Genomic DNA, 14,774 nt, shown 5'->3' with positions numbered 1-14,774 from the left:
AGAGGATTCCAGACAAGAGGGGGCAGTGCGTGTAAAGGTCCTGTGGCCAGATTATTTCCAGGTACTCTCAGAGGTCAGCTAGAGTGGTTGGAACTCAGAGATGGATGGTGGGGTATTCTAGATGAAGCCAAAAGGGACGACAAGTACCAGCCCACATTGGAGTCCCAGGCCAGGGGGAGGACATTGTTCTTTATCTCAAAGCAGTGAAAGGTTTTCAAACGTTTTGCAAGAGGTGATCTGATTTGCATTTTGTGAAGATCCCTCTGGCTCCTTTGGGGAACCTAGTCTGTACTGGGAGAGGAATCTCAGAGGCCAGGAGATGGAAAACAGCTGGTGGCCTGGCAGTGGTTAGCCTTCCTCAGGCTTGGGCAACATCTCCACCTGCTGTCCAGGTGGATTTTCTTCAAAAGTCTAAACACCCGCAGGTTCGCAGTACATTACATTTGCACAGTTGAAGATGGGTTCCTCAACATAAGCCTTCCAGGTTCTTGGCGGGGGAAATGTCAAGAGACGTATTTCTCTACAAGGGCTGCTGCGTGACCCCTATCCCACCCCATGCATACAGGATCTTCTGCTTACTTTCCTATCTGCCAAGCCTGCTGATGGAGCTCAAGGTATGACTCCCAGAGGCTGAGGTTAAATTGTCTAAAGATTGGGGGGAAATGAGGGGATTTTCATTCTTAGCTGTCTGTGAGCTGCCAGTGATACCAGCATGTCACACCCAGTTCATACGACCAGTTTGGACTATTTTGTGGGAGGAAGCCATTCAGCATCAGGGCCATAGTGGGATTGTGTTTATGGGGCTGGGATCCATCACCTTGTGGAAGCCTTGGGAGAGTATGGTACCAGGTGCTTCTTTACGTATCTCCGTGTTAGAATTCTTGCCTTATCTTTATTTTACTCCCCAAGTCAAAGTAGATGGGGTTTATTCCCAGTCATCATCAGACAAGTGGATTCATGGATGGGCATATGAAATCCTTCTTTCTAATCCCTTTTTCTCTCCTCTCCCCCTGCAGGATTCCAACATCCCATCAGGTCCCCCAAATTCCCCTTTCAAGGGGTCTATGGGAGGGAATGTCAGCCCCTGTAGGAACCCTGAAAAGGAAGTCCAACCTGTTTTTCACTAAGATTGGTTACCTCTTTTGAAAAATTCTTGTATATTCTCATGCCTACCAGGTCTCTTTTCTGTCTTAGTAAAGATTCTCCCTTGGGTTGGGAATTGGGGTCTAGAAGGGGGACCCTATTCTGTTACATGCAACCTAGGAGTTACTTTTTTTTTTTTCAACAACAGGAACTGCAGATATCTTTAAACCAGAAGAAGAAAGCAAATTTGGGCATGGGTTAAAAACAAACTCCATCTCCCTCCAGGTCCCCCTTGGGGACTGTGTAAGAGGGCTCTGGACAGGTGCGGGGGGGTGGAATTTTCAGTGCAACTTTCATCTTTCTGGTTTTCCTGCCTGAGTCCAGAGGGATTTCATAAACATTATGTTGCTCAATTTCGGTTCAATGGCACGGAGTCATTCCAATGTGTTCTAATTACTCAGACATAAATGATTTCTGGTGCACTTTAAATGATTTCAGATGCACTTTTGTCTATCAGGCTGCTGATTTATAACTCCCTGGGACTTTGATGTTGTGCTCCATTGATTTCTTTTAAGGCTCTTCAGAGGTATATTTATTATAGACGATACATTTCCCTGTTCATTTGCTCCATAATTCTGAAACACTCTCATTTTCCACTTGTCAACACTCCATCCCTGTCCCCTGCACTTGGGCTGTCCCAATAGCAAGAAGACACATTTATTGAGTGCTTGCTGAATGCAGAACCAGGTACTAGATGCTATGGGTGAGTGGAGATACACAAATTAAACACACACTCACATTTCCTCCCATGGCATCCTTATCATATAGTCAAAAGAGGACAATACACACATAGATTCAGTGATGTAAAAGGGGAGAAGGAACACAGGGAGGCTGCTGGGGTTAGTCCATGAGCTGTGAAGGGTACTTGGAAGAGAAGAGAGTTGAGAGATGGGTGTCCAGATCCCTACAGTGATGGTCCCTGGGTGTGGTGCTTGGCCAAGGCAGCTGGCTGCCATTCTGAGGATGTGATGGGAGTCCCAGCTTAGTCTTGTTTTCATCTTACCATGTAATGTTCTCTTGAGCCTTAGTTTTCTCATCTGTGAAATGGAGCACATCCTAACTTATTGGTTAGGCACTGTGGACTGAGCACTTTGAATGTGCTAGACGGGGGCCGATCGATGATGTGTGGGATCTGAAGCTTAATCAGTTTTGGTGGGCTTTTAGAATGCCCCTGATTCTGAATGCCAGGCTAAGTCTGCCCACAGCTGAGCCCACTAGAGGTAGTGATGTGGTCTTCAATGCTTTTTAAGCACTAAACTTGTTTTCTTCCCAAATTATTTGTTACACAGATGTCCACTGTATAAAACAGATAATAGTGGAGCTTCTATGATTGGGAATCCTTTTTTCTCCCTGAGACTGGGCTCTGAGGCATCTTCATAAAACATGTTCTGTAACTGCTCTTGATAGGGAGGCAGGATCTGAACTCAGCCCTCCTACCTATTCCCCCACTCCTCACTCTGGATGTTTCTTTGAAATAGCCTTAAAGGCAAACCCTGTGTTGGGAGGGACAGTGTGGACCCTCTTCATGGACTGTTCTTGCCACCACAGGCTGATCGGACGTCTCCCAGGCTGGCTTCAGGTGTCTTTCAGTGACAGGATCCTTTTCTGAAGTACTAGCCTCAGGTTCTGGCTGCCGAGAACCAGGGGAAGGGACAATGAGTATGCGCCACCTAGTGACCGTTTCCAGGAGCTGTCACTCTCAGCACCCCCTCAGGAGCAATCTTTTATCTCTGGGCAAGGTTGAGTCAGGGATGTTGTTCAGCCAGGTCCTGATGCTGCTTTTTTTTTTTTTTTTTTAAGATTTTATTATTTATTTGACAGAGAGAGAGATCACAAGTAGGCAGAGAGGCAGGCAGAGAGAGAGAGGGGGAAGCAGACTCCCCACCAAGTGGAGAGCCGGATGTGGGGCTCGATCCCAGGACCCTGGGATCATGACCTGAGCTGAAGGCAGAGGAGTTAACCCACTGAGCCACCCAGGCGCCCCTGATGCTGCTTTTTGAGAGGGTGTGGCTCAGATCTGCATCTTGCTACTTCAGAGTAGGAGTAACTTGTCCGACTGCCCTTGATTTTCCCCGGGGACACTCTGCCACTGTGAAAATGGGCTCCCAGAGAACTGTCCGCCTCCCTTTTTCTTGTCCCCTTCACCATCATATTCCCCCCCTCCTCTTTCTGTTTCTACTTCTTCCCTTCCTTCCCCCTCTCCTTCAAACCCTCCTTTCTGGTGTCCCCCATCCCCATTCTTCCCTCTCCACCTCTTCTCTTCCTTCTCCCTCCCGCCCCCGCCCCTACTACCCCCTACTCCTTGTCCACCTGCTCCAGATCCTTCCCATCCCCTTTGTTCCTTCCTCCTTCCCTCTCCTCTTCTCCTTACATTGGCTCAGCCAGCCTTCCTTTAACGAAATAGATCTTTTGGGGGATTCTGTTGTCGGTCCAGGTGCAGGCAGGGCCGTTGCTGAGTCAGAGGTGGGCCATGAATCCCCGCTGTGGGTGGCGAGGGCTTGAGCCTTCCATGCTTTCCTTCCTTCCTTCCTCCATGCATTTGTGAGTGCATGCACGGATTCAGTACCTACATTTTGAGGCCAACTAGGTGTCAAGCATTGACACAGACTCCCTTCTGGCTTTAACCCCTAGGCACTTAGCACACACCATTTCTCTCTATTATCTGCCTGGAAAGTTCCGACTTACTTTCAAGACCCAGTCAAACTTCGCCCTGCAGACTAAATTGTGAGCCTCACCCCCGCCCCTACCCATTAGACCTGGGGTCTTTTAGAGAGCTTTTCCTTCAGTCTCCTTAAAGTCCAGCCTACAGGTGCCCAGCAATCAAACCCAGCCTTAGGTTGAGTCAAAACCGCTGAAGCTGGGACTCTGTGTTCTTCATGATTGTGCTTGTTTCTCTCCCAGGGGTTATGCTGTACACAATAGCATCCCTAGAAATCCAGAAATCTTAGCACTGACAATGTGAGAAAGGCAGATGATAATGTATTCTTGGGTTCTACCAATCCCATCCTAATGTTTTCTTTATTCCTAGGGATTGAGTGAAAATAAGTTGTTTCCAAGGACTTAATCTTGGATGTCTTGTCTTGAGTTTTGGTTTTACTTTGTTTCTCTTCCTCTGTATTCCCAAGTTAATGCTGGGATTGGGAAAGGTAGTTTGTAGTTGTGTTTGTTATTACAGAATACAGGTGAGGTAGCCCATTATAAAATGGAGAGAAAGGATGTTGGGAATGTCTACACTTTGGCTGCAACATCTCACAGGATTATCTATGGCATTGTGGAAGATAACACTCACCTGAGGCTACCATCCAAACTATCAGTGTCTAAGCTCTGGTTTGCAGTCGGCACTCGGTAAATGGGTGGCAATTTTTTAAAAAATCAAGAGTTAACTTATATACCATAAAGTACAAACCCTGAGTGTACAGCTCCGTGAATTTTTACATAAGCGTACTTCTGGGATGCCTCCGGCCAGATCAAGAAACAAAACAGTTTCAGACCTGAAAGTTTCCCCTGTGCCCCCTGCAGTCAGAGCCCCCATCACCCCACTGACTACCTCCTCAGATGAGTAATGTCTGCTTTGGAAGTCCGTAAAGATGGAATCCTGACAGACTCCACTCAGCATCACACCCATGAATATCATCCATGTTGCAAATGGCTGACAGATGTGCACGTGGTTACTGAACGAATTGTCCACGTGTTGGCCTTCTCGTGTGGCTTGAGTTGAAGCCTGCTTAGGAGGGTGAATCAGGATAGTTTCAGCTCAGGAGCTTCTTCTTACCTTTAACATGAATTTCGCTGAGTCCCAGTACCTGTGTGTGTTGGATCCAACACTCAGTTCCCCGTTGCTGCCAGGTGGGATCATGGGTCCCAGGAACCCAGTGTGGGGCGTTGGGTCACCGATGGATGCTAGCTCCTCCATTTACTTGTTCCACATGGTTTCAGGGAGCGTGGGCTATTTAGAAGGCATCTAGCTGTCACCTCTGGGCGAGACACGATGTCTAATACATTTGTGGTCACTGTACTTCTTACCTGATTGGCAACGATGCAGGAGCCTCATCAGGAAATTGACTGGCTTATGAACCATCCCAAGGGTTAGCTCTGAAATTGTGTTCATTCACAGAAAATACTGTTGGCCCCACTGAGGAGTCAGTAGGATGCCCAGGGACATACCTTCCAGGCTCCCGCTGCAAACACTAGGGTGGGGTTACTGCCTGGAACAGATGGCCTAAATTCCTGGACAGGAAGTACCCACAGGGGGACATGTTCAACATGAGATTAACAGGCTCTGGAGGAGAGGCTCAGGGACCTGGGGCTTGGACTAGATTGCTACGCGAGGTAAGCTCTTGATTTCATGACCTCATCTCTTGCCCCAACCCTGAGACTTCACTCACAATCCAGGTTGTTAACACTGAGAGATCTTATCCTGTTAGCCTTTCACTCGAAAGAAATTGGATTGAAAATCTCGCCAGACTGCCTCCGGACAGAGCTTTTCCATCAGCTGTGAATGACCCTCAGGCAGGGAGAGTTGCTTTCCTTTACACACTAGTAGCAAGTGACAGAAGGGGGGCATTCCTCTCTGCCTGGCTGCTGTCAGAAACTCTTGGAGAGGGATCCCCACTGGGAACTCACTGTCTGATCCATGGCAAGACCTGAGAAATTCACTTCCCCTCTCTGTACCTGGGTTCACCTCCATTACATGTGCTTGTCCCTTAACACAGAGTCTCATGGAGGCTGTCACACCCAAAGAAATCACCTGGGAACATGGGGATTCAAACCCTTCCCCGGGTGCCTCAGAGAAGGGTTTGCCTACTCTCCAACCCCCAGTGTTTTTACTGTGTCCATGCTGCTTTTTAATAAATTTCTGTACAGTGTGGTAGATTCCTGGGGTATATTAAAAAACTATAAAACTCCCCCCCACATCTGAACTCACGACACCTGAGTTGAGCCCACTCTCTCCCCGGCCTGGTCTGCTGCTCTGATCCAGCAACGAGTAGCGATGTTTCAAGCAGGAAAATGATGCTCAAGCTCCACTTCTTTGGACATCCCAGACTTGGGAGGATCAGGTTGGATTTTATCCAGCTGGTGGCCTGACAGTGGCTTGGTTTGGCTGCCATGGTTCCAGCATCCTGCAGACCACCTGTAGTTTCTGAGCAGTTACTACAGCCCAGGCCTGGGGCTGAGGGCTTCGTGTTCATTTTTGTTTGCTCCTATTGGTCTTGCATTATCACCATTTTGTGGATGAGAAGACTGAGCCCTGGAGGGATCTGACATGCCCAGTCTGAACCCAGGTCTGTCTGATTTCTAAGTTTGTTCCCTTATTCATCTCACTTCTGCCTCCCTGATTGTAATAGCTAACATATACTGAGAACTTTCTCTTCCAAATGTTGTATTTGTTTGCTCAGGTTGCCATAACAAAGGACCACAGACTGGGCGGCAAGAAAACCAGAAAATTATTTTCTCCTATCCTCTCACTAGAGGATAGGAGTCTGAGACAAAGGTGTTGGTGGAGGTGGGTTCTTCTGGGGCCTGTCTCCTCAGCATGCAGACATCTGTCTTCTCCCTGCATCTTTTTTTTTTTTTAAGATTTTATTTATTTATTTGACAGACAGAGATCACAGGTAGGCAGAGAAGCAGCCAGAGAGAGAGGAAGGGAAGCAGGCTCCCTGCTGAGCAGAGAGCCTGATGCGGGTCTCAATCCCAGGACCCTGGGATCATGACCAGAGCGGAAGGCAGAGGCTTTAACCCACTGAGCCACCCAGGTGTCCCTCCCTGCATCTTCACATTGTCTTCCCTGTACACGTTTGTGTCTTAATCGTCTCTTACATGAACACCAGTCAGATTAGGCCCACCCTGAAGGCCTCCTTTTAACTTGATTACATCTTTAAAGACACTCTCTCCAAATAGAGTCCTATTCTGAGGGACTGAGGATTAGAACTTCAACATACGACTTTTAGAGGGACACAATTCAGCCCATAGCAGGTGCTTTCCATTTGTTTAATTCATTTAATCTTGGGTCTGGTACAGTGTGGTAGATTCCTGGGGTGTATTAAAAACAAAACAAAACTATGAACCCCCCCTTTCCCCCCCAACACCTGTACTCATAATACCTTCTGAGTTGGTGCCCACTCTCTCCCTGGCCTGGTTGGCTCTCCTGATGCAGCAAAGAATAACTGTATTTCAAGCAGGAAAATGATGCTCAAGCTCTACTTCTTTGGACATCCCAGACTTGGGAGGATCAGGTTGGATTTTATCCAGCTGGTGGCCTGACAGAGGATTGGCCTCCCCATGCATTACAGATAATGTCAGTGACACTGAATTGAGGGGGAAATGGAGGGACAGAGGTGGGGGACAGATTTCAGCTGGGCCCAGTGCATATTTCCCTATCCCATTGTTACATATGAAGATTCTTACAACCCATATCTACCCATTGTGTCATGGGTAATTTAGGAAGGGGAGGATCTAAAAGATACCATGATGGAGAGGACACTCAAAGCTTAGGACTTTCTCCAACCCCTGCTGAAAAAGGGATTGGGCATTAACTCCAAAAATCATGTAAAACTATCACCTCGAGACTGTATTAGAATTTTATATTAACATGTATATGTCCAGGTACATATTTATGCACCTAAGTGTTCTTGTTTTTGTGCTTAGGAATGGGGCACAGAGATCCGTGAAAACTTAAGACTCAGAGAAACTGCCAGGAACCACTGGTCTAGTGTCTCGTGGGAAAGATAGGGTTCTTGTAACAACTAAGAATATGGCCACATGTTGAAGGTAAACATGGCCATGTGGAAATAAAATTAATCTGGGTTGTCTGAAATTTTTCTAGAATTACGTGGATCCCAATTTCCCAAATTATCCCTTTACTTCTGAAAAGTATATTCCTAAAAAATAGAGCCATATGCACATTTAGTTTTCCCCAAAGTTCTTAGCAACCTTTGCTAGTTTACTGACTCCTTCTAGCTTCGTTGTTCCACAGTGAGAGCTGACTTGAAGTCCTAGGATGGCAGCTCTCCTTCATGGTTTATAAAGCCTTTTATTTAGTTTTTTGAAAATATTTTATTTATTTATTTGGCGCAGAGAGAGATCACAAGTAGGCAGAGAGACAGATGGGGGGGGGGAGCAGGCTCCCCACTGAGCAGAGAGCCTGATGCGGGGCTCCATCCCAGGACCCTGAGATCATGACATGAGCCGAAAGCAGAGGCTTAACCCACTGAGCCACCCAGGCACCCCTATAAAGGCTTTTGTTTATATGAAACAGCTGTATTGAGATATAATTCATATACTATACAATTTACACTACAGCACTTGGTTGTATAATTCAATGGTCTTTAGTACATTTAGAGTTGTGTAACAGTCACCACAATAAACTCTAGAACATTTTATTTTCATCACCCCCAGAAAGAAATCCTACACAAAGACTTCTGAAGACCATTCTTACAGAACCCCATGAAACGAGGAGGGTGGACAGTTTCCACCCCACTTGACAAATGGGCAAACAAAAGTCTTGGGGGAGTTTAAGGATTGGCAAAAGAAGCTTAGGGGAAACTTTTCAGTTCTTTTGAATACTGGAAGGTACCAGTAAGTTCCTAAAAACAAAGATTGAAGTCCCTGAGCTCCCAGGGTTTTTTATGCTCTGGCTTCTGTCCCTCACTCCTGACCTGGGTGACAGAAGCACTGTGGCAGAGACGGACTGTGTAAGTAATGGATTCAGACCTCCGCTCCCTGACAGGCTGTCCCTATGCCATCTTGCATATGCTGCAATCCTGCTGGCTTGGACACAGCTGCCAATGCAGGGTGACAGGGCCTGGGGCTTGCCTCAGGGACCCTTCAGGGACCTTTACATTGAGTGCTAGGTGGCACTGCGGAGCTCTTATTGTGGGTCAGGGACACAGAGGGAGTCGCTTGCAGGCCTTTTGATGACAAAGAGACTGACTAGTAGGGTAATCCATAGCCAAACAACAAAATGCTTAGGCATCTGCAGGGATTCTGCCCTGACTGGGGACAGCGTGATTGAGGGTGACCGGGGTCCCTGAGAGCCTGGCACAAGAGTATCAGCCATCAGCTATCATGGGCAACTGCAGATCATATTTTAAATGGGATTCAGGGACACTACATATAACACACTGAAATGGACCAAACCTTAGAAATTTGCATTTAAGCCATCTTCCTTTTTGTTTTGTTTTGTTTTTACTAAAGTGCCCTTACTATCACGACTAGCTAACCTCCTCCAGGAGATAAGCCCCATAGAGCAAGATGTTTTGCCCGTGTCCTCTAGAGCAGTTCCTGGAATGTGCAGGCTCAGGACACTGAATGAAGCAGTGAGTTTGCTGCGTGGTCCCCGGTATCATTTGCTGTTCGGATCCTTACTGCAGTTCTGGGATGAGACTGGCACAGAGAGGTAAAGGAACATGGGTCTCACTGCTCACCAGTGGTGTGGTTGGGATTTGAACTTGAGCAGTTCCAAACCTAACCCCTGTGTAATCCTTCCTGCCTACCCAAGTCACAAGGACTGGTGTGGATTTATTTTGTAGCTTTTCTGTCCTTTAATTCACCCTATAGGAAAAAAATTACTCAGTTAACAAATCTGTTCTGTTTACCATTGGCACAGTAGGCTTTGCTCTCATGGAATTACAGTGTAATGGGAAGAGAAGAGAGAATCTGTAGCTGAGCCAGGATACCTGAGACCTTGTATTAGTCAGCTCGGCAGCCATAACAAAGAACCACAGACTGGGTGGCTTAAACACGGAAATTTATCTCTCACAGTTCTAAAGCCTGGAAGTCTGAAATCAAGGTGTCACAGGATTGTTTTCTTCTGAGGCCTCTTTCTTTGGCTTGCAGATAGCTTTCTTCTCCCTGGGTCTTCACAGGGTGTTCCCTCTGTGTGTGTTTGTATCCTAATCTCCTCTTAAAAGGACACCAGCCCTATTGGGTTAGGGCCATGTTGGGTCATCCAAATCACCTCATTTTACCTTAATTATCTCTTCAAAGACTTTATTGCCAAATACAATAACATTCCCAGGTACTGGGGGTTAGGGCTTCAACATAGAAATTTGTGGGAAGGGGCATAATTCAGCCCATAACAGATCTAAACACAAAGTTTCAGGAATCCTACTTCTAACTCCTCCCCAATTCCAGCGGCTCTCAGTTCCTGTTCCTCCCATGGGAGCCAGATGTCAAAGGTTAATGTGAACTCCTACATTCACCACTTCTAAACAGCTGGTTATACTCAGACACTTGGGTGGAAATGAGTTCCCTTATTTATTTATTTTTTTTAATATTTTATTTATTTATTTGACAGACAGAGATCACAAGTAGGCAGAGAGGCAGTCAGGGAGAGAGAGGAAGAAGCAGGCTCTCTGCAAACAGAGAGCCCGACGTGGGGCTCGATCCCAGAACCCTGGGACCATGACCTGAGCCAAAGGCAAAGGCTTTTAACCCATTGAGCCACCCAGGCGCCCCCCCTTATTTTTTTTAATGGTGGATCTTCTGAATTGGACAGAGGTTTCAAGTAGAGGTGGGGAAAAAAAAACCCCTCAGATCTATCTCTTTCTTCATTTCCCTTCTCTGCACATTTGAGCAATCGTTTTATCTAAAACATTTTTTTTTCCATAAGAAAGTATTTTGCTTAATTGGGTCTCATTTCTGTTCTCCCCTTAAAACAACCAAGCGTCTACATTTCTGTTGGGATTGAAAGCTCCAATCAGTTCAGATAAATCAGCTTCCTTTTAAATTATGATCTTGGAGGAAATAATGATCTAACTTACTTTTTGTTAATTACTTTTAGGTGAATTAGACATCCCAGCTTTGCAGTTCCTGATTTCCTCAGAAGTATTTAAGCCCTCAAATCTATTTAAACCTTTTCTTTTACTCAAATTAAGATGCTGAAAAATTCCACTATTAGAAATAATTTAGTTTTTTTTTTTAAGTTCAGCTTCATGGCTCTGTAATTTTAAATAATTTGAGCTGAAAAATCCCATCATATCCCATGTAGTGGCACCAAATTAATGTTTTCACTTCAAAATTTTCCTATATTATTGGTGTCTCAGATTTAGTAAACAAATAAATAGAACGTAGAGGTAATGAATAATGTCACCAGGTAGAATTATAAAACACAAACCAAATTGTCTACCCCACAGATAGGAATTTAACCATAGTAATCATGGTGTGTGTGTGTGTGTGTGTGTGTGTGTGTGTGTGTGTGTGTCTAAGAAAAAACTCAATCGTAAAGTACAGAAATGGGATATCTTTGATCACAAAGAATAGAACTAAAAATCTTTTTTATATAAAAAATTCTAAACCTTCAGAAGTGAAGAAGCAAGTTCATAAGTAACAAGTACATTTAGAAGGGAATTAATATTCCACAAGAGAAGCACATAATTAAAACTTGTGGGAAATAGCCAAAGCGGTACTTAAAGGCAGTCTCATAGCCTTAGGTCTAACTGTCTTTTTCATCTGAGAGAGGAAGTTTCATCTTCAGTACTAAGTGAAATAGTTAGTATAAGGGTGGTAGTTTTTCTGCCTCTGCCACCGCTACCCCAGTCAGTAAGGACTTTGTATAGTTAGAGTTTCAGTGCTTGTCCAGTATTTGGCACTGGATAACTTGCCTTCACATCAGATAGACTATTGAAAAATGCAGTGCAGTCCAATGTCTGAATTAAAGACTTAACAGGATTAAGGAAGCCAAGAATTGAAGTCTCTTTCTGCCATGCAAGTGGAGGTCCTGTGTGTGATGCCACTTATCATAGACTAATTTTTTCTTCTCTTTCCCCCTTTAATTCTGTTCTTTATTGACCCCTCTGGATCCTAGGCACACTCGCCATTGGGAACTAAATCAGAAGGAGCCCCTGAGTTCTAGGGAAAAGGAACCATTGATATAGTCTAGGTTCCTAGGATCTGGACTAAGGAAAGGACCTTGAGGCCAGGCAAGTAGTAGTTGAATTCTAGGAAAGATCCTAAATCCAAGGCCTGAAGCGTCCCGGTGTATTGCTCTGTCTTTATCCCCAGTGAGAATGGAGACATTTCAAGAACTTTCAGCCGAGACATCTGGGATAAATGATGGAGGGAACCTTGTTATTATGGTCCATGATAGCAAGCCAGAGCCGGCAGAGCCATCTCTAGTACTAAATTCTGACTAGTACATTCCCCATGCCATATATGAGCAGTCTCGTGGCTAAAGTGAGATCTCACAGGCCCACGTTATTCCTTTTTTTGTTGTTTGTTTATATGTTTCAAGTTTCTGTTTGAATTCTAGATAGTTAACATACTGTGTAATATTAATTTCAGATATAGGATCTAGTGATTCATCACTTACATACAACATCCAGTGCTCGTTATAACATGTGCCCTCCTTAACGCTCATCACCCATTTATCCCATCTTCCCACCCATCTTCCTTTGTTTAAATTCATCTTCTCCAGGGGCTGTAGTGAGTCCTGTGGCACCTGATCAGTCTATAAGGTAAGTCAGATCATATACAAAGGTATGTTGTAGCTGTGAGGATAGCAAGTTACAGATGATGCCAATTGTCACCAGAGTAAACCGTGGGTACTTTAATGCCTTTCTAATGTTGCTACTTAGGCCCCAAGCACCCATCACACAATAAAACAAATGCACTGGAGTAGCATTAAATACTAAATAGAAAAGACAAACTGATACTCCAAAGGCAACAAGCCATTTACTCTTTATTCTCCACTCCTAATGTGTTAAGAGTAAAGGCTAGAAGACTCAGGTTGGTGAGTGGCTGCCATCAGGACCTGGATTCAACCCATAAGTGACCCTGGAAGACCCTATCTCTATCTGCACCCCCCAGTGTTTTAAGGATGTAACAGTATTTAATCACCCATAGAATGTGAATGCCAGTCAATCCAATTGGGTGTAGCAACCAAACAGAACAGACTCATCTATAAAGCTTGTACGGCTGTGCCAGGGTGAACCACCAGACCACAGTGTCCTCCGTTGTATCTTTAGGCTTAGTCTACAAATTCTGAGACAATTCCCACAGACTCAAAGCCACTGCCTGAAGAGGGATGCATGGGCCATTTAAACATTGGAAAACTCAGTAACAAGAGAAGAATGCGGCCAGTATCAGAGCCAAAGACTGAAAAGCTAGTCCAGCTTTGAGCTAATGCCACAGCTGCCTTCCCTGTTCATGTAAATAATTTTGCCCTTGGCACCTGCCTGGGGTCCTGGTATGACAATTGTTCCCCTGAGTTTGTTTCCCTGTCCTGACCTTGTTTCCTTCTAGCTTAAGGTTGTAGCTATCCAGCTGTCTATTTTAGCAGGCAGAGCTGTGCTCAGTGTGTGGCCCTTTGTGTTGGGTTGGAGGGTCATAGAGCCAAGGTTAAAAGAAGTGTCAAATCTCAACTCTTACCAACTTACCTTCAAGTCTCACTTTCTAAATCTTAATAAACATGAAAGTACTGTGGTGTTGTAGGGAGATTCCGTGCGCTAATGTTTAGCAGACACTTAGCTCTTAGTAGCACTCCATGCCTGGTGACTCTTACGTGGTCGTGGATGTGATCGCTTTCTGTTCTCATGGGAGGTCAGTGTAGATGTATCTTTTCCCCTGTCCATCTCTATCCATTGCTCAAGGGTATGGGGACTTCTGAAGGAGAGAGTGAGGGGAAGGCATAGGTACTTCAGACAATGCTCCCCACCATCTGACTAATAATTATCATGTTTACAGAAGTTTGTCAGGTTCTCTTCACAGATCACCTCAGGATCTTTATAGCACTGGTGGACAACTTGCATGACACTGTCCATGGGAAGATCTTGGGTCTCCAGTTGTTGGTGCCAGTGCTTTGATCAGCCAGCATTTCCCAGAGACAGACACACTTCTTAATGCTTTTTCTATCCCAATGAAGGACGTGCACTTGCCATTCAAAACCAGGCAGGATTTGGGGGCTGACCCTTCTCACCTTGTGACTTTAATTGTTGGAAGAAAAGCAGCAAGAGAGATTGGATGTATGGATGAGGAGGTCATTTTAGAGAGGAGCATTGTGAGCTTTAAATGTCTTGGTTGCTGATGTTTAACAACCAAATAGGGTTTTTTAGATGGTTTTTGATGTTACTTTCTCCATCTACAGCACAACAGCTGCGTAATGGCAATAGTTGACATTTACGAGTGGGAAAGTAGGGCGGTGAGGTTATTTCCCTTGGAAAGGTCATACTTGCATCTGGAAGTTGTCCATGACAAACAGCCAAACCAGTTCCCAAAACTGTGGCCATAGACAATTGGAGGTACTGCGTCTGTGTTTAAAAAAAAAAAAAAAAAAAAAAAGTAAAGAAAACAAAACTCAATTGTTCATTCACTGTATGTCAGAATTTGCCCTGATGAAGATGATCATCTTGATGATCAATACTACTGGCCAAGCTCTCTGAGGCTCTTTCTCTTATCCTACCCCCCATGCCCCTGCAGACCCGTATGCTTCCAAAAGTCTTTCTTCTGGGGCACCTGGGTAGTTCAGTTGGCTAAGCATCTGACTCTTGATTATACCTCATGTCATGATCTGGGGGTTGTGGGATCAAGGCCCACGTTGGGCTCCATGCTCAGTGGGGAGTCTGCTTGAGATTTTGCTCTCTCCCTTTCCCTCTGCCCCTCTTCCTGCTTATGTGCATACACATCCTCTCTCTGAA

This window comes from Enhydra lutris, unplaced genomic scaffold, assembly GCF_002288905.1.
Source record: "Enhydra lutris kenyoni isolate GAN:26980312 unplaced genomic scaffold, ASM228890v2 scaffoldscaffold45, whole genome shotgun sequence".
Lineage (NCBI taxonomy): Eukaryota > Metazoa > Chordata > Mammalia > Carnivora > Mustelidae > Enhydra > Enhydra lutris.
The sequence above is the reverse complement of the archived record's forward strand: the minus strand, read 5'-3'. Positions refer to the sequence as shown.